This window comes from Danio rerio, chromosome 11, assembly GCF_052040795.2.
Source record: "Danio rerio strain M-AB ecotype USA chromosome 11, GRCz13ab, whole genome shotgun sequence".
NCBI lineage: Eukaryota > Metazoa > Chordata > Actinopteri > Cypriniformes > Danionidae > Danio > Danio rerio.
The window spans coordinates 3,855,463-3,882,821 of record NC_141031.1 but is presented as its reverse complement, the minus strand read 5'-3'; the positions used below and the strand labels follow the sequence as shown (position 1 = coordinate 3,882,821).

The window sequence follows — 27,359 nt, the reverse complement described above, 5'->3', positions numbered from 1 at the left end:
ATGATTTTTCCTTCACCAAACTTGACTGATTTCTGTGAGAATCTTGGCTCCATGCTGGTTCCAGTAGGTCTTCTGCAGTATTTGTGATGATTGGGATGCAGCTCAACAGATGATTCATCTAAAAAATCTGACCTTCTGCCACTTTTCCAAATGATCAACTCAAAGTCAAGTTATTATTTGTTGCTCTAACAACTGAGATCGACAACAAGACTTTTCTCAGGTATACAGTATCTAGGCATAGCTGACTAATAAGAGTTCAGTACATGGGAATGACATGAACCATGAACCTTTAAACCAGCTTCATCATTGTAATGTCCATCCATTTATCATTTTCAGACCAGAGTAATCAGCTTGATATGCAAGTGAACCAAAATGACTGACAGTACTACAAAGTATATATTTTCTTCGCTCTTGGTCCAGAATAAAGTAACCAAACTACAGATATGAAATTATTTTGAGGTCATAACACTGAACAGTGCAGGGAACTGCATGACCATGAGTGTCTACTGATTAATAATCTACCCCTGTACTCATAATGTGTGCGAACAGGAGTAAAAGTTGTTGGTGTTTTACTGCCTCGAGAGTTCATTTCAGCTGGAAAATGCAATGAATTTCAAAGCATAGGTTGGTTATTCCAGTGAGCCCGGGCTGTTGCTTATCTCGATCTATCTTGATTTTATTTCACAGTTTTGATTTGAGTTCAGGACAAATTTAAAGGAAGGTCTTATCAGATTTAACTTCACTTCTGGGGACAAATTTGGTCCCAACAACATACATGGTAGACCCAAACACACGCACACTCTCACACACGCACATGCACACTCACACACACACACACACACACACACACACACACACACACACACACACACACACACACACACACACACACACACACACATAGGATGGCCTGTAAAAGTGGGTTGCCTCATTCCCCTTGAGTCCAGCACCGCTCCCACACAACACACACCCATGGGAAAGGGTGCGGTAGATCAGGAACCGTGTGCGTGTTTGTGTTTTATGTGTTTCCATCAGGGAATAGTTTCTCTTCACATGTAGCATGGATAACTTAAATGACTGTAAATAAATAAACATGATCATTAAAAAGTGTGAGTTGAAGCACTATGTGGATGTCAGATAGTAAACATGCCTGCATATTTGATAAGGAGGAAACTGAGATCACCTAAAGTGTTACGTTTGCTGCTTGTCCCAATTACTTATTTAAAATGAGCTGAAACAACACAGTTCTTGAGGTGTTTTCAGGACAACTAAATGGTTTATGTTCAATTCACTTACATTTGTTACGTTAACTTAAAGGTGCGGTGCGTGAGTTTGACGCTCAGTGGTTGAACTAGGTACTGCACTCTTGGTTCAAAGCACTTGCAAATGCAGGTTTCCAGATTGACAGCGCCAACAGAAGTGTGCCTGACTCTCGAGCCTAAAGGCTGATTTAAGTCGTGCTATAAATAAAAGCAACAGCACACAATAGAAGGAATATTTTCCATATTAAAAGGAGTGTTTGTCCTAACCAACACCTGAAATTTTAACATGTGGAAACGGCTTCTATTTCTTGGCGCTGAACAACAGGATGAACTGACAATGATCAAGTCAGGTACAGACTAGAGGATGACATTTTTTTGGGGAATTCCACATGTCAAGGGATTCCCGCGGTATGGGAGTCATCTTTGCTATTAATCACAGAAAGGTCGCTGGGTCGCGGGTTCATACCTCGGCTCAGTTGGCGTTTCTGTGTGGAGTTTGCATGTTCTCCCTGCCTTCGCGTGGGTTTCCTCCGGGTGCTCCGGTTTCCCCCACAGTCCAAAGACATGCGGTACAGGTTGATTGGGTAGGCTAAATTGTCCGTAGTGTATGAATGTGTGTGAATGTGTGTGTGTGGATGTTTCCCGGAGATGGGTTGCAGCTGGAAGGGCATCCGCTATGTAAAAACTTGCTGGATAAGTTGGCGGTTCATTCCGCTGTGGCGACCCCGGATTAATAAAGGGACTAAGCCGACAAGAAAATGAATGAATGAAAATTGATATAGAATTAACAGGATTACTTTCTAATTAATAACCACCTCGTTTCAGAGGCTGCTAGTCCACTGGAGGTTGCATTTCAGTCACGAATGCAAACTTTAAGAGCCTTCCTGACTGAATGAACAAAATGTTCTATGGTTGTGGGGCTAAAAGTCTCATCTGGTAATTGAAAAGGTCTTTGAAACTTGCAGTGGGACCTGAAACACTGTTGTGCTCCTGAATAAGGCACTTAAGCTCAGGTGTCTCTCTGCATAAAAGCACCTGCTATTTGTATCTTACCCTACAGCTTTTTCATGCTCTTGAAGCAGTTTAATGTCTGGTTGGACAGGGGTGGTTTTTTGCTTTACTGTTCTGTAACACAGTATGCTTCCTCTTTAAACTGCATGATCTCTCTTTTAACAATGTATTATTTAATACTTTAAAGTTTCAGGTCACCCTCGAGTACTTTTTTTGAGATTTTAACAGATTTGTGTGTGTTGAGCATCAAAACCAGTTAAACTCCGTGGACCCGGTACCGGGTCCGTGACGTCATCGACTTTTCCTTTAAGATTTAAAGGGCTAGCATTGCACCAGACGCCCTTAAGTGGTTTCGTTTGAAAGTGTAGAATCTATATTTTATGCACATATGCATCACTTTGGATTTTATTCTACTGTACAAAAGTTGTTTACACTTAAATACACAGTATTTTAGATACCTGAGCTGGGTATTTTACATTGGTTTAATTTCATATTTTTCATATGACACATGTACAAGTTATAGCTCAAATGAAAGCTTTCATACGGCTCTAGCATTCTTTTTACTGAATTATAGTCACATATCAAACAGAACTGAATGAATCACTGTGTTTCCATGGCGCAGAAGTGAAAACAATACATTTATGATCAATAAGCAGCCCCAGATAGCACAGACAGCTGTCATCTCTTACCTTATGCTGTGTGCTTCAGGGCCATTTCTCCTCTGTTTTTGAGGTGATGTGCATAAGTAATCCTTTTATATGTCTGACGTGGTCCAAACACAGTAAATCATGTTTGATCAAACAAAAGAATAGTGAAATATGGAAACAATGATCGCTCCCTGTGGCTTGTACAGCACCTCTCATCAGTTGGAATACAATAACTTTTGCATAGATTATGGTGGAGACATTTTTCTTATTTCCTATGATTACAGACATGTGCAGGAACCACCAAAATTAATTACAGCAACCTTGACCACACAAAACTTAAAAGGTACACTTTTAAATTTGAGTTTATAAAAAAAAATACAAAAAGCGCATCTTTTTTTAGGTGTTTATTATAACACAGACAACAAATACAGTTATTTTAAACACTTTCAATAGGGTTTTATGAAAATTCAAACGGTTTTCTTTGAAATGATACCAAATTTTTGCATTTACACCTCTGCCTGTGGATTTAGAAAGCTTTTAAATATGGGTAGGCAAATCCAGGCGGAAATCCCAAAATAATAGCAGAATTTAACTGGTTAACACGCCTCCCTTTTTAGACCAGAACACCTATGGGCGCACATATGAACGCAAATGAATATGCTATTTAAACAGCGTGGCGCAAAACGTCAAAACGACTCCTGCGCCAAGCTGAAACTAGCAAACAACGCCTTGCGCCACATTGCGCCGGGTGCATGATAGGGCCCTTAATGCTACCAAACACTTTGCTGCAATTATAAATCGCCCATGTCTTGAGGTAGTTCAGTATAATGCGATTTACTTTCTATGTGTGATTTGATTGGACAGAAATCACATGACTGAATTATTTAATCCCCATAGACAAGAAAAAAAATAGTACCTGCAGGTTAAAGGAGAGTAGTGGTGTAAAAGTATCGATACGGCACTAAAAATGTACTCAAGGGAAAGTAAAAGTACACATTTATAAACCTACTCAGTAAAGTACAATTCCTAAAAAAAACTATTCAGTTACATTCATTTGAGTATTTGTAATTAGTTACTTTACACCACTGGAGATGATCACACTCTATAATAAATTACTGCAAAGTCCTGTGTTTGAAAACGAAACAGAACAAAGTAAAAGTGATGTGCTTGTGCTTTCCACTTTCCCTCATGGATGTGTGTGTGTGTAGGTCACAGCAGTGACGCTATACCTGATCTGTGCATGTGCCTTCAATCAGACAGAGAGGAAGTGATCAGGGCCTGAAATCGCATTAAAACATTAAAACATCTCCAGCCTAAAGTACTGATAATGGAACTAAATAGGTAAAGGCCGTATAACTTCCCTCCTCTCCCAGAGAACGAGGGAGGAGAGGGAAAGAGAGAGAGATAAAGAGAAAGAGAGAGAGGCTGGGGGCAACACTGTAAGCCTCGCCTCTCCATTTTCTAATAAACTCCAGCAATCAGATCATTTGTGCTTTAAATGGGCAACTTGATGGCAGCGGTCTGCATTAGCCACTGGTGCTCTGGCAATCTGATTAGACACAGACAGTGACAGTTTCCAGCCAAAGCAGTAGGTAACACAATGACAAACACACACACACACAGAGACACAAATGCACTGACAAACAAGGCCCTTGAGGGAACGTTCTCTCCTTCGCTCTTTGCCTCTATCTCTGAAGACCTTTTTGCTGGTGTTTGTGGCACTAATTGAATTGTGCGAAGCAGATGTCATTATTGTTGAGCAGTCAAGCACTTGATGTTTCCAAGTTGTTAGACACTAATTTAAGCTTATTAGCAGCTTTGGCTGGGAGCAAAGGTCACCGCAGTGTGTGTGTGTGTGTACTTGTTTTTATATCACCGCAGGGACTTAAAACTGAACACACACACACAGACTCATAGGGACTTGTGTCACCGTGGGGACCAAAACATACACTGAAAAAATTATTTATTGGGTTTAATAAATTTTTTAAAGGTATAAATAATTTATTTGGACTAAATTTCAACAAACTAATTAAGCTGAACATTACTAAATCTGTTTTTTTTTTTATTTAGCCCAAATAAACAGTGTTAAAGTCCCTTTAAATAAAGTCATTTCACTCGGCTGCCTTCTTTGAAACACTTCTAGGGTAGTATGCTTGGACATACTGTCTGAATGGGGAAACATCAAATTCTCCAAAACTGTTTGCCAAGCTTATGCGATTACATTACATACATAAGACTGGATGACCAACAATGTTCTCCTCTTAAACTCAGACAAAATGGAATTATTACTTATTGGGCCCTAAATCCTGTACACAGCAGATCTCACAACTCAACCTGCAATTAGTGGGATACAGAGTTAGCTTTAGCTCCGCTATAAAAGATCTGGGTGACTTATAAAAAGCAATTTAACATACGAAAATTATATATCCCATGTCACAAAAACTGCATGCTTTCATCTGAGAAATATTGCTAAGTTACGAAGCATCCTATCCATCTCAGATGCAGGAAAGCTAGTTCATGCTTTTATGACCTCTAGGCTGGATTACTGTGATGCTCTGTTTGCTGGCTGCCCAACAAACTTCAGCTAGTACAAAATGCAGCTGCCAGAGTTCTTACCAGGTCTAGAAAATATGATCACATCACCCCCATTTTATCCTCCTTACACTGGCTGCCTGTTATGTTTCATATTGATTTTAAAATATTGCTTCTTACCTATAAAGCTTTAAATAATCTAGCACCAGTTTATCTAACCAACCTTCTGTCTCGCTACAATCCAACCCGCTCTTCAAGATCTCAAAACTCAGGGCTTCTGGTAGTACCTAGAATGGCAATGTCGAGTAAAGGAGGTCGAGCCTTCTCATTTATGGTTCCTAAATTCTGAAATAGCCTTCCTGATAATGTCCGAGGATCAGGCAAACTCTTGCAGTTCACAACTAGATTAAAGACCTAAGATCTTTTTAGTAAAGCAGACACTCAGTGCATCACTTTGCATCTCCTTTTTATACACTATGAACAGCAGCTATGTTCATTATTTTATTTATTCTCTATTTCCACCTGGGGATACTCATCCTGAGGTCCTCAAACTATGCAGTGCCACTAATTCGATTCAAGACCAGCGACATGATGATCCCAAGGTTTCCATAATCCTGGACTAGGCTGTATCCTGAGCAGCTACTGTGGTTGTCCTGGAGGAGTGGAGAGCATGAGGTTGATTCCTGTGATGCCCCAGGGACAGATGAGTCTTCGCTGATGTCCAGTGTTCTCCAGCCTTCAGCGCCTAGACTGCAGCTCTGCACAAGACGTTTGACCAGAGGAGAAATGGTTGTGCCCAACTGAGCCTGGTTTCTCTCGAGGTTTTGTAATTCTTCACTGTCGCCAATTGGTGAAGTTTTTTCCTCGCCGATGTCGCCACTGGCTTGCATGATTCGGGATCTGTAGAGCTGCGCATTGATGGATTTGCTCTTCAGTGTTTGAACTCTCAGTAGTGATTATTAACCACACTGAACTGAGCTAAACTGAACTTAAACACTGAAAACTGGACTGACACTGTTTTAATTTGCTATGACCAGCTATGTGAAGCTGCTTTGACACAATCTACATTGTAAAAGCGATATACAAATAAAGGCTTTTTTTTTGTTTTACCTTCTTTCTAGAACCGTTTGTCACCAGACTTGGACACCGTTGTCGTGGCCAACTCCTCACTGCGTCTTAAGTACGCAGACGTACACTGCGGCCCACTGGACAAACTGGTAACAGTGGGAAAACTGTCCACATGGAGGTAAGCAATCAGCTGGTAGCGCAAAAAGAAACAGTCTCATACCGCCCCGTAGTGTTTGTTTGAAGGACGAAATGCAGCCATACATACCTCTGGCTATATAATTCGTGGTCTCCCGAAATGTATATTGGGCTGCGCTGTCAGAATGAGCCTATGTTGAATGATTTTACTTATTTAAAATGAGCTAAATCAACACAATTCTTGAGTTTTTTTTGGGGGGACAACTCAATTGTTTTACGTTTAATCCACTCAAATTTCTAAAAACAATTAAGTCAGCCTAATCGATTTGAATTGTGTGGAACCCAGCATTTTTCCTTCCTCCATTACTAAACTTCCATCTGAACGCCGCTAACTCTTGATTTATTAATCAAGATCAAATGTTGGAGCAACAGCGAAAGGACGGCCTCTGCATAAACACCTGTTGTAGCGTTGACGGAGCCCATTAGCACGGCGGGGTTAATGTCGCGGAAATGCTGCCTTCAGAGAGCAGCCTCTGCTTCTTATCAGACAGAAACAGGAGGAGCTGGGCTGCGCTCAGCACATTCAAAATGGCCCATCAAATCTAATCAGAGCACCTGTAAAAAGCCGCAGAAACACACAGAGCAAGAGCGTCCCGCAGGAGAGAGAGAGAGCGGCGTCTCCAGTTACCCAGCAGCACTCAGGAAAACAACACAGAGGGGCAAGAAGAGGACAGGAGACATGACAGCATCACAGTCTTTGTGGATCTGTATGTACTGTTGTGTGAACTAGCCCTTTACAATGAAATGTTTTATTCTAAAACTCTGTTTTTGGCTTTACACTAGTGTAAACTGCAGTGATGGATTTACATCTATGCCTATTGAAGATCAACTGTGATGTTTTTACCACACAAAACATGACCAGAATGACACTAAACTTATTTTTCAGCCAAAAAGTTAAAAGAATTTTGGTTAATTTTTTTCTCCAAAATATATTCATTTGTGTTTAACAGTAGTGTATAGAGAATGATCGGTCTGTGGCTGATTTAAGATCAACTGTGATGTTTGCACCACACAAAATACCAGAATGACATTAAACTAAATTTTCAGCCCAAAATGTATGAAAATTTTGACATAATTTGTTTTTCCAGACATTCTGAAATAGTTTGAGGAGCTGTTTTTGTCCATATAATGAAAGTCAATGGGGTCCAAAACAACACAAGACTCCACTGACCTTCTTTTCACAGACACAGTTCATCCAAAAATGAACATTTACCCACTATTTACTCTTCCTCAAGTGGTTCGAAACCACTACGAGTTTCTATACACCATTGAACACTAAAGAAGATCATTTGTAAAAAGCTGAAAACCTGTAACCATTGACTTCCATAGTAGAGAAAACAAATAATAAGAAAGTCAATGGTTAAGTTTTTTCTCCAATGTATATTCTTTTGTGTTTGACATAATCTATTTTTCCAGACATTCTGAAATAGTTAGAGGAGCTGTTTTAAATCTATGGGGTCCAAAACAATACTGTAACACTGTCAAAGTTATTTTGAAAAAAAGATGAAGTCCTGTAATCTTCGTCTTCCATAGTAGGAAAAACAAATACCATGAAAGTCAATGGTTACCCCCCACTGCCCCCAAAGTTTAAAACAAGTAAACGTGAGTAAACGAAGACAGAATTAAATTTTTTTGTGTGAACTATCCCTTTACAATGGAACTTTTTATTCTAAAACTCAGTTTTTAGCTTTACACTAGTGTAAACAGCAGTGATGGGTTTACATCTGTGACTGATTCAGGATAAACAGTGATGTTTACACCACAAAAACGACCAGAATGATACTAAATGAATATTTTCGCCAAAAAACTAATTTAAAGTTTTAATAAATTTTTACATAATCTGCCGTTCCAGACATTCTGAAATAGTTTGAGGAGCTGTTTTTGTCCATATAATGAAAGTCAGTGGGGTCCAAAACAACACAAGACTCCACTGACCTTCTTTTCACAGACACAGTTCATCCAAAACTGAACATTTACCCACTATTTACTCTCCCTCAAGTGGTTCGAAACCACTACGAGTTTCTATACACCGTTGAACACTAAAGAAGATCATTTGAAAAAGGCTTAAAACCTGTAACCATTGACTTCCATAGTAGAGAAAACAAATAATAAGAAAGTCAATGGTTAAGTTTTTTCTCCAATGTATATTCTTTTGTGTTTGACATAATCTATTTTTCCAGACATTCTGAAATAGTTAGAGGAGCTGTTTTAAATCTATGGGGTCCAAAACAATACTGTAACACTGTCAAAGTTATTTTGAAAAAAAGATGAAGTCCTGTAATCTTCGTCTTCCATAGTAGGAAAAACAAATACCATGAAAGTCAATGGTTACCCCCCCCCTGCCCCCAAAGTTTAAAACAAGTAAACGTGAGTAAACGAAGACAGAATTAAATTTTTTTGTGTGAACTATCCCTTTACAATGGAACTTTTTATTCTAAAACTCAGTTTTTAGCTTCACACTAGTGTAAACAGCAGTGATGGGTTTACATCTGTGACTGATTCAGGATAAACAGTGATGTTTACACCACAAAAACGACCAGAATGATACTAAATGAATATTTTCGCCAAAAAACCAAATTAAAGTTTTAATAAATTTTTACATAATCTGCCGTTCCAGACATTCTGAAATAGTTTGAGGAGCTGTTTTTGTCCATATAATGAAAGTCAGTGGGGTCCAAAACAACACAAGACTCCACTGACCTTCTTTTCACAGACACAGTTCATCCAAAACTGAACATTTACCCACTATTTACTCTCCCTCAAGTGGTTCGAAACCACTATGAGTTTCTATACACCGTTGAACACTAAAGAAGATCATTTGAAAAAGGCTGAAAACCTGTAACCATTGACTTCCATAGTAGAGAAAACAAATAATAAGAAAGTCAATGGTTAAGTTTTTTCTCCAATGTATATTCTTTTGTGTTTGACATAATCTGTTTTTCCAGACGTTCTGAAATAGTTAGAGGAGCTGTTTTAAATCAATAGGGTCTAAAACAATACTGTTACACTGTCAAAGTCCTGTAATCTTCGTCTTCCATAGTAGGAAAAACAAATACCATGCAAGTCAATGGTTACCCCCCCCCCCCCCCACAATTTTTAAAACTAGTAAACGTGAGTCAATGATGACAGAATAAAACAATTTATGTGTGAACTATCCCTTTACAATGGAATTTTTTATTCTAAAACTCAGTTTTTAGCTTTATACTAGTGTAAACAGCAGTGATGGGTTTACATCTGTGACTGATTCAGGATAAACAGTGATGTTTACACCACAAAAACGACCAGAATGATACTAAATGAATATTTTCGCCAAAAAACTAATTTAAAGTTTTAATAAATTTTTACATAATCTGCCGTTCCAGACATTCTGAAATAGTTTGAGGAGCTGTTTTTGTCCAAAAAATAAAAGTCAAGGGGGTCCAAAACAAACCCTTTTTTTCATCGACACCAATAACAAACACAGCCATTTTACATAAAAAACATTTCCCCATGTGCCCCACAGAAGAAAAGAAACGGGACGTCTAGTCACCCTGATCTACATGAGGCCTGTTTTTTTTATTTATTTTTCACTGCAGGCAGATTTGTTTCTTTGAGAGCTTTGTGACTTGCGGTTCATTTTTATACACCCCTACTGTATTTAACGCCTTCTTTCTTCCTTCAGTCCACACAAGCCTCCGCGTGCGTCTCTGCGCCTTATATAAGCAGGAATATCTGAGTTTTGTGATCTGCTGAATCGCTCCCATTAGCATACGTCAGAGCCGCGGCTGCCCGAGTCTTATTAATCTGTGTGGAGAGAGAAATGGAAGAAAGAGAGGATAGCAGGATAAACGCGAACCAGATTAGCAGCGACTGCACAGATCTTTCACTGTGGAGATCATATAGATGAATACACTCACACACACACACACACACACGGATACACAACACTTCTGTGCACAACACCTCTCCACATTAGCCTGAGGGACTATATACAGTTAAAGTCAGAATTATCAGCCTAAATGTATATTTTTTCCCCCAATTTCTGTTTAATGGAGAGAAGATGTTTTCAACACATTTTTAAATGTAATAGTTTTATTAACTAATTTCTAATAACATATTTATTTTATCTTTGCCATGATGACAGCACATAATATTTGACTTGATATTTTTCAAGATACTAATATTCAGCTTAAGAGACATTTAAAAACTTTAACTAGGTTAGGCAAGTTAGGGTAATTAGGCAAGTCATTGTATAACGATGGTTTATTCTGTGGACTGTAGTTCTTTAAAAGTGCCCTATATTGAAAATCTAGGTATACCAAGGCATAGTAAAATAATAAAATGGAAATGGGCATACTGTGAGTCTCAGACACCACTGTTTCCTTGTTTTTATGTAAATTCCATGAGTGTTAAACCCAGATGGACAACAGGCCAATCAGAAGACAAAACAAACTGCAATGAGACTCGACAGGCCACGCCCTCCGCATTTGCATGCATGCCTACTTTAGGTCATTCATCCAGACCTGACGAGCAGCTGACAAGAGAACACGACTCATATGCAGCTCTGAGATCATAACAAAAAGCTCTGAAATCATTAATATGCACGCCTCAGGCTGCGTTTGATAAGCCACGCGTTTTCTAGTGATTCAACAGTGGTAATTTTCCTCCGATGTTTATTTTAAGCGTATATTTCACTTGTATGTGGGACTTTTATTTTGAAAATGCGAGGTCCAAATTGTGTACTGTTCATTACCGAGCAACTGCAGTACGAGACACATTTCAAAGTCGCCTCAGGACGCAAAATGCAAGATTTACAAATTACACATTTATTCATTTTCTTTTCAGTTTAATCCCTTTATTAGTCGGGGTCGCCATAGCAGATGCCCTTCCAACTGCAACCCATCACTGGGAAACATCCTTACGCACTCATTCACTCACATTCACAAATATTTGAAAAAGAAAATTCCCAGGAGGGCGAATCATTTTGACTTCAGCTGTATGTGTGTATTTTGTGTGATTGCAGCGATGAGATGTTAGGATGTGTGTATGTGTTAAGCCTCTGGGCGATTATTCTGTCAGGAGTGTGTTCTCTGCTGCAGCCCGTCCTGCCAGGAAGCAACTCTAAATCCACACTGATCGGTCCAAAGTCAAGATTTCACCATTCAACATATTCCCATCTCTTAACACACAGATCCAAGTAGAGACGACGAGATCTTGCTTTAAACACACACACACACACATATGCTCACACACACACTAAGCCTCCTCAACACGCCGCTGTGGGATAAGACTGCATGCCTTGTCATGCCCGATCACTGTGATTCTCCAACCCTGCCCAGCACCAAACTGGCACTGCCAACTGTCAAGTGTGTTTGTGTGTGTGTGTGTGTGTGTGTGTGTAAATTAAACATGATATGGTGGCGTTTTAAGCTCACATACCGCTTCTGGTCAATATATGCTTTTTTAACCCTTATGTTCTGTTCAAATTGATCCCCCTTTCGTTATGTTCGGGGCTGTTTTTGCCCTATTGACTACCATTATAATTACATTTTTAGATTGCAAAGCTGTGACAGCATAAAATCAAGCATTCAGTGTTTTTTCCTGTTGAGAAGAGGTTAGATTTGTTATTTTTACTGTTGATAATCAGTTGGCAGCATTTTAGATAAGGCTGCGCAAAATAGTATCTGACTTTTATATGGAGTTCTATGGAGTAACGCCCCATTTAACACAGGGTGTCAGCGTCAACGCTTCCCATTCACTATGAATGGGTGATCTGCATTGTGGATCCGTCGGCGCGGCATCAGAGGCATTGCTTACTGCAGAAGTTGTGACTTGCTCAACTTTTCAACTGCAGACGGAAGTGTCAGCCAATCAGATCACTGTATGCAAATGCACCAGCTCAGACAGTGGCCTATTGCTAACTAATTTCATCGGCTAATGCTGCTTTGATGATCGCGTCAGCCACGACTTTAGACACACCCTCTGTCAAGCGTTGACGCTGAAGCCCCGTGTGAATGGGGCGTAAAACAGCCAACAATATCTCACAGCAATTCGTAACTACTTGATTTAGTGGCTAATTCGTATGAATTCGTACGATCTAATTCGTAAAAACTAGTATGATTTCCTCATCACCCAATGACAGTTGGGGGTGGGGTGGGGTTGGGTGCTGCGCCTCCTTTTTAAAATCATACATTTTCGTATGACTGAACTCAAATTCGTATGAATTAGTCACTAAACTGACAAAACGTAAAATACTTACGTTTCCTCATGAGATCAGGCTAAAACAGCAAATTATAGTGTGTGTGCATAAACACACTTACTGTGTTTACTGTGTTCTGAAAGCTGAGCTGCTCATTTCGATTTTCTCAAACAATATCAAGATACACACTATACTCAACATAAAAGCCAGAAACTATACTTTTTTTGCATATGTTTCCTCTTCCCAACAGGGAAAACCATACATAAAATGATGGTGTCATGGCTTTGCAATTAAAAAAAAAAAATTATAATGGAAGTCAATGGGGCAAAAACAGCTCTGAGCATAACTGTTGTAATTGGCGGCGATCTGACAGTTGCAGATCGCTGGAGAACTACACACACGGCACACTACTAAACTACAACTCCCTGCATGCACCTTGCACACGCCATTTCCTGTTTCCCACTGATTACACTCACACAGCTGGTAACTCATCACGGACTGATTAGTCGCTATTTATATTGGCTGTTTCTCAATTTCAAGAATGCAGAGAACGGACTTGTGTTCTTGTGAAAAGCGGTCTTGCCAGGTCACCTTGGAAGACCCCGGGAGATCACAGGAGACCGCAAGAACAGAGAACGCAACATGCGAGAAATAAGATGCTGGGCTCTTGCTGATGGTCAAATTACATTCACGTGTTTTTAACAGAAAATTATTTAAACATTACAGCCTTCATACAGTGATTTTCTGTTTTTCCCCTTTTCACAACATATACTATGCATAAAGACTTTACAAATATACGCTGCAGAATACACTCTCAGAAAAAAAAGACTGGGGTGGTAACTTATCAAAAGGTACACATTTGTACTTCACAGGTCCATATTACTCCCTCAAAAGTATACATTAAAACCTACAAATTTTAAGAGGAACACTTTTATACTTTTTAGGTACTAATATGTAGCCTTGGGCAAATAATATGGATCTTTTAGGTACAAGTATGTACCATTTGAAAAGGTATCACCTCAGTGACCGCTTGCATACCTTTATTGTGTACAAATAAAACAGAGTTTAATATGAATTTCAGCAAATAATCACCTTAATGTGTTTAAGCCTTTATTAAAACAAACATACATTTTTGATTTGTCTCTTTGTCTCTTATTCTATTTGTATTTATTTCCAAACAATGTTTAACAAGCTGCGTCCCAAATGGCACACTATACACTATGCACTCATGCACTATGTACTTATGCACTTACACACTTAACAGGATAGTACATGTATGTAGTGTTGTCCCAAATGGCACACTATTGTTTTTTAACTAAGCGGAAATTCAAACCGTTTCCCTGATGACGTTTGACGGTTGCCAAATCAGTGAAATAAACAACCGAATTATTAAATAATACCTGCCGTGAATCTTGCCGCATTCACCATCGGGAGGCGCTATAATCACTCTCGTAGGAGAATTTTGCTTTCACCATCCAAAATAAAGCTATTGAACATGTGCGTCCGATAGCTCCGCCCCTTCCGCTACGTAAGCAAACCTGCGGTCGTTGAGTGTGTGAAGTGTCCATCATTACACACTTCATTTTAGCGACTGAATGAGTGCATCATCCGGGTAATTAAAGTGCACTTAATGTTTTTAGAATTTTCAGTGTGAACACACTACTTACACTATTTATACAACAAAACGGCGTAGAATAGTGCATAAGTATTCGATTTGGGACGCAGCTACAGATTCAGGAATTTTTCACAGTATTTCCTATAATATTTTTTCTTCTGGAGATAGTCTTATTTGTTTTATTTCGGCTAGAATAAAAGCAGTTTTGTAATAGTTTAAAAAACATTTTAAGCTCGATATTATTAGCCCCCTTAAGCAATATGCCTTTTCAATTGTCTACAGCAGTGGTCACCAAACTTGTTCCTGTAGGGCCGGTGTCCTGCAGATTTTAGCTCCAACCCTAATCAAACACACCTGAACAAGCTAATTAAGGTCCTACTAGGTATACTTGAAACATCCAGAGAGGTGTGTTGAGACAAGTTGCAGCTAAACCCTGCAGAGACACCGGCTCTCCAGGACCAAGATTGATGACCCCTCGTCTACAGAATAAACCACTGTTATACAATGACTTGCCTAATTACCCTAATTAACCTAGGTAAGCCTTTAAATGTCACTTTAAGTTGAATACTAGTATTTTGAAGAATATCTAGTCAAATATTATGTACTGTCATCATGATAAAGATAAAATAAATCAGTTATTAGAAATGAGTTATTAAAACTATCATGTTAAGAAATGTGTTGAAAAACATTCTCTCCGTTAAACAGAAATTAGACAAAACATATAAAAAAGTTTACATATAAACAAAAAATAATCTACTATTTTCGACTTTTACTGTATATACACAGACATACACGTACACACACACACATGTATATTGTTTTCATTTTGATGACACTGTAACATGATGTACTTGATCAGACTTTATCAATCATCTTTGTCATGGTTCATTTCACATCAGCATGTTTTCCCTATCAGTGTCTTCATAAGAACAGCGAGTGCTCAGATCTGCAGTATTTGTTGACCTGCTCCCTTATGAAGAGAAACAGTGGGAATGTGTTTATGTACGTGTGTGTGTGATGCTGTGGCGTGTGTGTGGCTTTGCCTGACTTCCACAGTAATGAACTTCCTCTCTTTCAAAAGGGTTTTTTCTTAGAAAGCAATCCTTAGTCATTTTCAGCTAACAAACATAAGTTACAAACAGTTCGTTTGTTCACGCATTACTCATAAATTCCCACTATTGCATCATTTAATGACCTTCATCTCGTTTCAAAGTCCTTAATTCATGAAATTCAGAAGATTTTGTTTAAAAAGACGTAATTTCCAATTTGTTCTGTATTTTAAAGGGATAGTTCACTCAAAATTAGGATTAACTCACCATTTACACTCAAGTTGTTCTAAACCTTTATGAATTTGTGTTTTTGTTGTTGTGTTATGGAAAAGTATATCCAAAAAAAAAAAAAAAGATTCAATAACATTCTGTGCTAATTTAAGAAGATAATTTGAAGAATGCATGAAACCGGTTGGCATTACTTCATTAAAAATAGTCTATGATAGTGGTTTCCAACATTCTTCAAAATATCTTCCTTTGTGTTTAATTAAAAATAAGCAACTCAAACAAGCATGGAACCACATGAAGGTGAGTAAATGATCTTAAAATCTCATGTTTTTCAGGTTAGTACTTTTTAACAATTAATCATGACTAATAGTGTGTATAAAATAAAAGTCTGTATTTCTATAACGTGTGTGTTTACCATATATATTTTTACGTGCAATTACATGCAAGTATATACCCCTAAAACATTTTAGATATATTACTATTTATATAGATTCTTTTGACATATATTATTATTTATTATATTATTATTATATATATTATTATGTAATATAACTATTATTATAATAGTTTAAATATAAATAAACTTTCTCTACAAATGTATATATTGTACATGGATATGTATATTCATAATTGTGTTGTCAAATGAATGATTAATCACACCCTAAAGAAAGAAAAATTCATATTTACAAAATACTAATTTATATATATAACATTTCTTTTATATATATATATATATATATATATATATATATATATATATATATATATATATATATATATATATATATATATATATATATATATATGTATGTGTATGGTATGTATATATATATATATATATATATATATATATATATATATATATATATATATATATATATATATATATATATATATTGCATATTTTTATATATATATTATATTTATATATATCTTTTGCATATTTTTTGCATTTTATGTATAGTATGTTGTACACACTTGCATGGAGTTTGCTAAAAAACACCTCAAGCACTCCAAGATGGTGAGAAATAAGATTCTCTGGTCTGATGAGACCAAGATAGAACTTTTTGGCCTGAATTCTAAGTGGTACATGTGGAGAAAACCAGGCACTGCTCATCACCTGTACAATACAGTCCCAAGGGAAAGATTAATGCGGCCAAGTACAGGTATATCCTGGTCGAAAACCTTCTCCGGAGTGCCCAGGATCTCAGATTGAGCCGAAGGTTTACCTTCCAACAAGACAATGACCCTAAGTACACAGCTAAAATAACAAAGGAGTGGTTTCACAACAACCCTGTGACTGTTCTTAAACGACCCAGCCATAGCCCTGACTTAAATCCAATTTAGCATCTTTGAAGAGACCTAAAAATGGCTGTACACCAACATTTACCATCCAACCTGACAGAACTGGAGAGGATCTACAAGAAGGAATGTGCAGAGGATCCCATATCCAAGTGTGAAAAACTTGTTGCATCTTTCCCAAAAAGACTCATTGCTGTTTTAGATCAAAAGGGTGCTTCTACTAATAAGTGAGCACAGGGTCTGACACTTATGACCACGTGATATTTCAGTTTTTTTTTTTAAATAAATCTGCAAGATGTGAACAATTCTGTGTTTTTCTATCAATATGGAGAGCTGTGTGTACATTAATGAGGAAAAAATGAACTTAAACGCTTTTAGCAAATAGCGGCAATATAACAAAGAGTGAAAAATTTAAGGGCTTCTGAATACTTTCCGTACCCCCTCATAATAAAAATACACAGCACAATACTTTTAATTTGTATGTTATTAGTCACAATAAATGGTTTGACAGTACTATTGAGTGTGAACTATAATAAGAATACAACCATTTAGTTTCCTAAAGCGGATCCAAACCTTTTTTCAGTTTCTTTATTCAGTTGAAGATGTTTTGAAGAAAGCTAAAAAACCTGTAACCATTGACTTCCACAAATACTATAGAAGCTTTCGGTTGTCTTCAAGATATCTTCTTTTCAGCTTAAAGAAAAAATAGATATACAGTTGAAGTCTTTCTTTTAGAGAAAGTCTTATTTGTTTTATTTGCCTAGAATAAAAGCAGTTTTTAGTTTTTTAAAAGCCACTTTAAGGTCAAAGTTAATTTGCCCCTTCTTTCTGATAGTCTACAAAGCAAACCATTGTTGTAGAATAACTTTCCTAATTACCCTAACCTGCCTAGTTAACCTAATCAACATAGTTAAGCCTTTAAATGTCACTTTAAGCTGTATAGAAGTGTCTTAAAAAATATCTAGTCAAATATTGTTTACTGTCTTCATGGCAAAGATAAAATAAGTCAGTTATTAGAAATGAGATATTAAAACTATTATGCTTAGAAATGTGTTTATAAAATCTTCTCTCCGTTAAACAGAAATTGGGGAAAAAATAAACAGGGGGGCTAATAATTCTGACTTCAACAGTATGTTTGGAACAAGTAAAGGGTAATAATAACAGAATTCGTAGTTTTGGGTGAACTATTCCTTTAAGTACATGATGACCGAACTTTCGTATTTGTCTGAACTCTCCCTTTAAAGTAATAATTAGGTCATATGATTCAAGACACTCTTGAAAAGCAAACCATAAAGAGAGCGAGTGAGCTAGAGAGAGAGAAATGGAGCGAATGGTGACCTATCCTCCCCGAACCCAGCTGTACTAGGACATCCCACATCCCAGAATTCCTCATTTTAAGAGTCTCCGACTTCTTTTCCTGTTTTGGTTTGATGTTTCTGCCCAGTATATCACCTAGTCTACCTCCCGACATAAAACGTTTGGAGTTTTTACGGCTTCGAAGAAGACTTAAAAGCAATCAACCGTAAATCTCTATGAGTAATAAAGAGCTCGAATTAAATTTCTGTCCTGCTTTGCTTGTTGTCTTTTCTTGTCAGACGTTTAAACATCTTTCAGGTGGATTCGAGGAGGATTCATAACCTGAAAGGAAATGATTAGTGTTTATTTCTGAACCTGCAATATGGAATCTGGAGAGAAGGCCTGCTTAAAGAGACAGTTCTCCCAAAAAATGTGAGTTCTGTCATCATTTACTGTCTCTTTACTTGTTTCAAACCTGTTTAAAGGTGCTGTATGTAAGCTTTTAACTCGTCTAAAGCATCAAAATACCATAATATGTTCGCAGATATTTAAGAACCATGCTAAGTGAACATTCTTGTTTATCAGAAGAACAATGCTGAAGTCAGAAATTCTCCTTTGAAAATGTGCGTTGCGTGCCAGAACCTTGCTTCTTTTAGGCCGCCCACTGCCACTTTAGCCAATAATATTTCAATACCCCTGGTTGCCTTGGTGGAAAACCACATTTGATTCATTTAGCCAGGAAGACTCTCAAAGCATGCATCTGTGACCGAAATGCGACCTCCGGTGGACAGTAGCAGCCTCCGAAATGAGACACAGATACAGAGTTCCACATGAGGTGGTTATTAATTAGCAAATAATATCAATATTACAAATGTAAACATTAGGTGAGCAGGTTACATTGTAACCCCCTGTACAACAACACACTACGTGACTAAATTAACAGTGATAAGTGATTTAGGTGTTTGCACCAGACGAAACACAACAGAAATTTGCACAGAATATTGCACTCACTGCACTCCAACAAAATGATAAGGTTTATAATCTAATTAATGATCATTTTAAACCTCTTTAACATTATTAAATTTAAATGCTACATCACTGATATGTGTTGGCTTGCACTGATTCACAGTTCTGAAGCTCGATTTCAAACAGTGTATTTTATTTTCCAGATCTGAAGTAAACTATATGCTGCTGCTTTCACTAGTATGGCAATAAATGTCATGCAAAACAAAAACTCCTTTTAATATGGTAAATATTCCTTCTATGGCTTGCCATTCCATTTAATTAGCACACAACATAAATCAGCCTTTAGGCTCGATAGTCAGGTACACTCCTGTTGGTGTTGCTAATCTGGCAACCTACAATTGCGTGTGTTTCAAACTAGAAGTGCCTAGTTCAACCACTGGGTGTCAAACTTACATTCTGCATCTTTAACTTTCTTCTGTTAAACACAAAAGAAGATACTTTATTTGCCGTTTGTTCAAACTATACTTATTTATACTGAGCTCAAAACAAATGAGCTTTTTAGAAGACAACCTGATTGTTTTATGTTTAATCCACTTAAAACAGCATGAAAGAACGAGAAAAACGCAGGGCTCCACACAATTCATTCATGTTGTCACAACACAAATTGATTAAGTTAACTTAACAAAATTAGGTGGATTGAACATAAAACATTTAAATTGTCCCGCCAAAAATCTGGAGAATCTTGTTGTTTCAACTTATTTTAAATAAGTAGTTTGAACAAGCAGCTTCAATATTTTTTTTAGTGCATTGACTTGCACAGTGTGTGCATTTTATAAATTGATTGTGTCGAACCCAGCATTTTTTACAGTGCATTTAAAAAAAACTCAAGCTCAAATGAGTGGAAACAACACAATTCAGTTGTTGTTTGGGGGATAACTTGATTGTTTTATGTTCAATCCACTTAAATTAGTAAAAAACTCTTTTACTGTAAATATAGAGTTTTTATGTTTTATAGTATTAACTATTATGGGTGATATATATATATATATATATATATATATATATATATATATATATATATATATATATATATATATATATATATATAAAATGAATATATATATATATATATATATATATATATATATATATATATATATATATATATATATATATATATATATAAAACCACACTTCTTTCTGTGATGCCTTAATGCAATGAGATCAAGAACAATTGAATTGCTCACAGTCAAAAATTCTGAAGTGTTTTGAGAGGGCAAATAAGACTAACTTCAAAGAATAATAATAATAACAATAAAGGGTGGCATGGTGGCTCAGTGGTTTGCATTGTTGATTCACAGCAAGGAAGTCGCTGGTTTGAGCCTCGGATGTGCAAGTTGGTATTTCTTTGTGGAGTTTGCATGTTCTCCCCATGTTGGCGTGGATTTCCTCTGGTTTCCCCCACAGTCCAAAGACATGCGCTATAGGTGAATTGAATAATCTAAATTGGCCCTATTGTTTAAGTGTGTGTGAATGGGAAAGTGTATGGGTGTTTCCCAGTTCTGGGTTGCAGCTAGAAGCATGCGCTGTGTAAAACAAAAGCCAAAGTAAATGAATGAATAATAATAATAATGATAATAATATTAATAATAATAATAATGGCGAAGCAGTGGCGCAGTAGGTCCTACTGTTGCCTCACAGCAAGAAGGTCGCTGGTTCGATCCTCAGCTCAGTTGGCGTTTCTGTTTGGAGTTTGCATGTTCTCCCTGCGTTGGCGTGGATTTCCTCCGGGTGCTCCGGTTTCCCCCACAGTCCAAAGACATGCGGTACAGATGAATTGGGTAAGCTAAATTGTCCGTAGTGTATGAGTGTGTGTGTGAATTAGTGTTTGTGGATGTTTCCCAGAGATGGGTTGCAGCTGGAAGGGCATCCGCTGTGTAAAAACGTGCTGGGTAAGTTGGTGGTTCATTCCGCTGTGGCGACCCCAGATTAATAAAGGGACTAAGCCGACAAGAAAATGAATAATAATAATAATAATAATAATAATAATAATAATAATAGTGATGTTTCTAAACCCTTGACCAGTAAAAAAAAGTTTCACAGCAAAAATAATTTTCTTACTTAGAGTTTTAGTTTTGTTTTAAGTACAAAATACCTAAGAAATTCCTAAATCAAGAAGCATTTTTAGACAGGTAAAGAAATAATGTCTTGTTTTTAGCAATTTTCAGTCTAAACTTAGTGAGTTTTTCCATAAAACAAGCAAAATAATCTGCTCATGGAGAAAGCAAAATACAATGGTTTCACGTTAAAGAAAGATTATTTTGCTTATCCCACTGCCAGAGTATTTAGCAATTATTTAGCTTTTTTCCACTATGGAAATGAATGGTTACAGGTTTTCAGCTTTCCTCAAAATATCTTCTTTTGTGTTTAACAGAAGAAAGAAACTCATAAAGGTTTGGAACCACTTTGAAGATAAGTAAATAATGAGTCAATATCAATTATCCTAAGAGCAGATAATACCAGTTTACACAATGTTCCCGTTCTGGTCTACCTGGAAAAGTGTGCTGGCACGTGGCTGGGCCGCATTCCTGCAGGGCCCGATCGTGAATCTCCCTGAGGAATCTGAGCGGTTGAACCCTGCAGCAAACTCCTTGTAGACTCTCGTAAAGACAGGCCTGGGTGGTCAGGACTCTCTCATCTCTCCTCCTTTTCTCTCTGCCCCCTCACCTCTATCCATCACCTACAGGGGAGTGCAACATTACACCTAAATCCATCAGCCGGTTCGGGGCCAGTATTGGGCCAGTCTGGACCAGCCAAGGGCCCTTTAGGGGCTAAAAACACTCCATATAACATGCCAGAAATAAAGGGATAGTTCACTCAAAAATTTAAATGGTGTAATAGGAAGATATATGGCAGTCGATGGTTACCAGTTTCCAGCCTTCTACAGTATAGCTCCGTTTGTGTTCACCAGAAGAATGAAACTCGGTTGCTCTTTACTTGAAGGGGTGTTCATAAGACTGTCATAAAAACTTTATAATCATGACATGACACATTATGAATGTGAATGAGATTTTATGCAAGCTTATGACAACTGTTATTAAGTGTCATTCGCTCAGTTATGACCTTTTAAATGCAAAAATGACATTGTTTATGACAACTTCACATAAACAAATACACTACCTGACAAAAGTCTTGTCGCCCATCCAAGTTTTAGGAACAACAAATAATAACTTGACTTCTAGTTGATCATTTGGTATCAGAAGTGGCTTTTATGAAAGGCAAAGGCCTCTAGATTACACTTATTTGACGAAAATAAAATATGATCATGCCTTGTTTTTTAATTATTTCATGAGGACAGTAAGGGCTGACTTTGCTCACACAAAAGTCTTGTCACTGAACAGAAATAATGTCCAGTATAGAATATAAAGTCCTGCTGCAGTGGAGACAGAATGAATATTGTGTCTGACTCCATCATGAGCTTGGAGGACTGCATCCATACATCTCTGCACTGACTCAAATCACTGATTAATAAAGTCATCTGGAATGGCGAAGAAAGCGTTCCTGCAGAACTCCCTGAGTTCATCTTACCTTTATCTTACTCAGACATGCTCAATAATGTTCATGTCTGGTGACTGGGCCTGCCAATCCTGTTATAAATCCTGTTAATATATCGATCCTCGATATAACGACTGGCTGACGGCACAGCAGCATAATGACATCATCTGATTAATATTCAATTATCCATGTGAGCAAAATTATATCAATCATATCAATCAATTATACAATATTATATTAACAGTAAACGGTATCTTAAATACATGCAATATCCATGTTTGTTGTGACACTTTCATGTGTCAAGAGTATTCATCATGTATTTAAATGCAGGTCGATGTATTTAGTTCTACATTTAGAAAAGATTTTTTTTATTATAGTAGCCTACAGGCCTACTCAAGTTTTTTAAATCGGCGTAAGGAGTAACTGTATAAATTAACTTTGTATCAAAAAAGCATTTTGATATCCGTAAAGGTGTCAATCACCGGCATAATAGTGATTAAAACACGTGCTGACTGCATAAATTATTATCATTTTTTTTAAATAAGTCAAATATTGTGCATGTACATGTTTGCATCTAAAAGGTTCAGATTAATAATTTTCTCTTTAAACAAAAAGGTGTCAGTCTTTTAGTTTTGTTTCGGAGTCCAGATTGCATAAGTTTTATTAATATATATATTTATATGAGTTTTAAAAAACGAAACGATCCTGGATCATGTCAAATCGTCAACATCCAAATCCAGCTAACTGAGTAATCCACATAAAAAGATCGGACGTCCCTGGTTGTGATGTATTTGTTTATGTCAAGTTGTAATAGCAAACAATGTCATCTTTGCATTTAAAGTGTCATAACTGAGCGAATGTCACTTAATAACAGTTATTTTAAGCATTAATAAAATCTCATGTACATTCATGTGTCATGTCATGATCGTAAAGGTCTTAATGGTCTTATGAACACTCCTTCAAATAATGTCATAAGTGAAGAATAAAGATACGTTTCTTTCAGTAATCACTGAACTCCATTGCATATAGTTTTTCCTATTATCGAAGTCACTGGTTACCAGTTTTAACATTGTTATAGATTTCTAGATTCCTCTCTTTCTTTGAGGAACACTGTTTTTAAACATTGCAATAATTTTTTCACGTATTTGTTGGCAAACTGACGATCCTCGGTCCATCTTTGCTCCTAAAGGACTAGACCTTTCTTGGATGCCTGTTTATTTCACCTGTTTTAAATCACACCATTATTTAACCAATTTAGCTGAGTACTAGCACTAAACTGCTCCTGGCCCAACTTTTTTCAACCAAAGCTCATTCTGAAAATGTAGCCCCGCGGACGTTTCTGTGGACCACGATTTATGTGGCCGGAGGTACGTATGGCTGCATTTCGTTTTTTCAAGCGAACGCTATGGGGCGGTGTGACGCCGCTCCTCTTCGTGCTCGCTGACTGACGGCTCACCTCCTTGTGGAGGGATTTCCCGCTGCAACCAGTTTGTCTGGTTAGCTCGTCGTTTTACGTTGGCGGAGTGGAGGCCCAGAAGAGGAGCCGGTTACGTTGACGACCGGGTTCAAGTCCGGGGAAGATGGGTTTCAGAAATCAGGTAAGACAAAAAACAGAATCCAAAAAATAAAGCGAACGAGTTCGTAACAGGGCGAGAATGCAGTGAAATCCGAAAATGCGGTCAAAATCGGACGAGGCTTTTCTTTGTCTGGACGGCTTTTGTAAATTGTTGCTTGGGTTTAGGGAGGGAGGAGGAGGGTGGCTGGGTCGGCCGATTGACTTTCCGCCCAGTGAATCATTCAGTCGTTCAGTCAGTCGGACAGACGGTCAACAGCAGCCTTCGGCAGGTTTTTACGTGAGAACAGCGCGGGCGCAATTGGCACTCACTAGCGAGAGGCGTTCAAGATACGAAAAAGCGTGCACAGTGGCCTCTCGCAGATTAGCGAAAACAAAAACTGCACAAATACGTGCTTCCCGGGATGTTTTTCGCGGCCTCCAGAGGCTACGTTTCCAGAATGAGGCTGGGTTGACTTTGTTGGAATGCGTTGTAGGTCTAAACGATAGAAAAGGAAGTATGTTAACGAATCAAATGAAGCTGACTAGACAAAACATGAATTATTGTGTGTTCATATTGTCTGCAATTAAATACAAGTAGACGTAAATGTGGAAATCACTACTTTCTTTAATTATTTGAGTTTTCAATACTGTCCGAACTGTTTCTGATTTGGGGTTATACGTTTTTACACAATGAATATACAGTAGGATATACTCTCTCTCTCTCTCTCTCTCTCTTTCTCTCTTTCAACATCTGACAGAGGGATTCATGAAGTGCTGTGTTAAAAAAAAAACTGTCACCAACCACTATAAAAAATGAAGGGTTTTCAGAGAAAGCAGATCCTCTAGGTGGACACCCTACAGAGAATCAGCCCGCATTCATGGAAAACAGTCCAGCTCTTCTAACTGAAAAACCATTCGGGCTCCACGTCGACCTGTAATGTTGAGAGCGCGGTTGATGAAATGCGCTTCCTTTTCAGCCAAAACTACCTCTTTTCTGCCTCACTACCTCTTTCTGAACAGTCAGCGAGGTTCATGCTGACTGTGCTGAACAGAGATCAGAGGTGACTGGAAAACAGCTCAAATCTTCAAAATACTAACAGGTGGATTATTCCACATTCTCAGAAGAGCAAGAGAAATGCACATTCACGTTCCTTATACACCTTAAAGAGATGGTTCACACAAAAAGGAAAACTCTGCTGTCATTTACTCGAATCTTCACCTGTTCCAAATGAGATTTTTTAAAACACAAAAGAATGACTTCCATTGACTTCCATTGTATTTGTTTTTCTTTTTATCGATGTCAATGGTTACAGGTTATGTTTTAAATATGAAAAACATGATGTATTATATTCGATAGAAAAGCATCAATTTAAGAGTTCACACTTAAATATTGCTTGATAATATTAGCAGGTTTAGCATGCTGTTAGAACCCTGAGCTTGGAGATAATTGAGCCTGGGCCTCCCAGCATATAAGGGGGTCCAAGATCAGGAACTGTAGGTCTCAAGAGCTCCCCCTGGTAAAGGGAGGAAAAGGAGGAGTTGGGGTGGAAAGGGGGATTCTTCCGCAACAAAGATAAGGTAGTAGAGCAAAATCGATCTACTTATTGTAAGCTTGAATCAATTTGATTGGATTATTGCTGACTTCGCATGAGAGGTCAACCATGATAAATCATATCATGTGCTCCTCTCAGAATTTGTTAGTAAAGCTTTCAGGGATGAGGGATAGTTCACCAAAAGATTAAAAGTTGTCACAGTGGAATGAACCATTAGCTTATCTAGTATATGTTTTATGCAGCGCATGGCCTTTTAGCTGCAACCCATCACTGGGAAACACCCATACACACATATACTCATTAATTTTTCATTGGCTTAGTCTGAAACTGAGACTCATCAGTCCAGGCAACTAGTTTTGGTGAGCATGTGTGAACTGTAGCCTCAGTTTCCTGTTCTTATCTGAAAGAAGTGGCACCCAGTGTGGTCTTCTGCTGCTGTAGCCCATCCGCCTCAAGGTTGGACGTGTTGTGCGTTGAGAGATGCTCTTCTGCAGACCTCGGTTGTAACGAGTGCTTATTTGAGTTACTGTTGCCTTTTTATTAGCTGTAACCAGTCTGGCCATTCTCCTCTGACCTCTGGCATCAACAAGGCATTTGCAGAACTGCCGCTCACAGGATGTTTCTACTTTTTCAGATCATTCTCTGTAAACCCGAGAGATGGTTGTGCGTGTAAAACCCAGTAGATCAGCACTTTCTGAAATACTTCCTTCTGGCACCAGCAATCACATTCAAAGTCACTTAAATCCCCTTTCTTCCTCATTCTGATGCTCGGTTTGCACTGCAGCAGATCGTCTTGACCATGTCTACATGCCTAAATGCATTGAGTTGCTGCCATGTGATTGGCTGATTAGAAATTTGCTGAAACACAGTCCAGATGTCTGTATGAAGTTATTGAAGTCTGTAGTTGTTCCCTTCTATTGACCCCTGGCCTCATCCCGAACCGAGCTTCATCCTTCTCCACATTACTCCACCCAGAGCCTGTCCCAGCCCAAACACACACCCCTGAACCGGCCATAACAAACACACACACACAGAAACAAACAGGCGAGGGCAGACGGCTCGTGACCCCAGACATCAGCACACAGCCTCAGTGTTCTCGGGTGGGTGTGTGTACAGTCGGCCCCTTTACACACGCTGTCCCGTTCTCACAGGAAGAGACTGTGGGAACCACGCTGTCACTTCCTGCGTCTGTGGGCCTCGACCAATCAACATCAGATAAGCGGCCGCCCCAGCCAATCGCAGACGCTCATGACAGGAAGATAAGTGTTGCGCAGCCTACGGAGAAATGTCTTGATCTCCGAATTCCCTTGTTTCCCACCAAAAATAGTTGTTTGGAGACAAGGTAGT

General features: G+C 38.0%; 1 long non-coding RNA gene across 7 annotated transcripts in view; it reads right to left on the bottom strand.

The window, feature by feature from the left end:
- The window catches only part of LOC147834628 (uncharacterized), a 282,404-nt gene that overhangs the window by 105,351 nt on the left and 149,694 nt on the right, over nucleotides 1-27,359 (bottom strand). For 2 of the 7 annotated variants that reach the window (XR_015502278.1, XR_015502276.1), the window contains 2 exons: nucleotides 21,901-22,089; nucleotides 10,236-10,498 (listed from right to left, as the gene is read on the bottom strand). The exons of 2 other annotated variants lie outside the window; for them this stretch is intronic. This is a non-coding gene — a long non-coding RNA (uncharacterized LOC147834628). Of the gene's footprint in view, nucleotides 1-8,349; nucleotides 8,498-10,008; nucleotides 10,499-21,900; nucleotides 22,090-27,359 lie in introns of those variants that run through there. 3 more of the 7 variants (XR_015502270.1, XR_015502272.1, XR_015502277.1) reach the window with 3 other exon arrangements.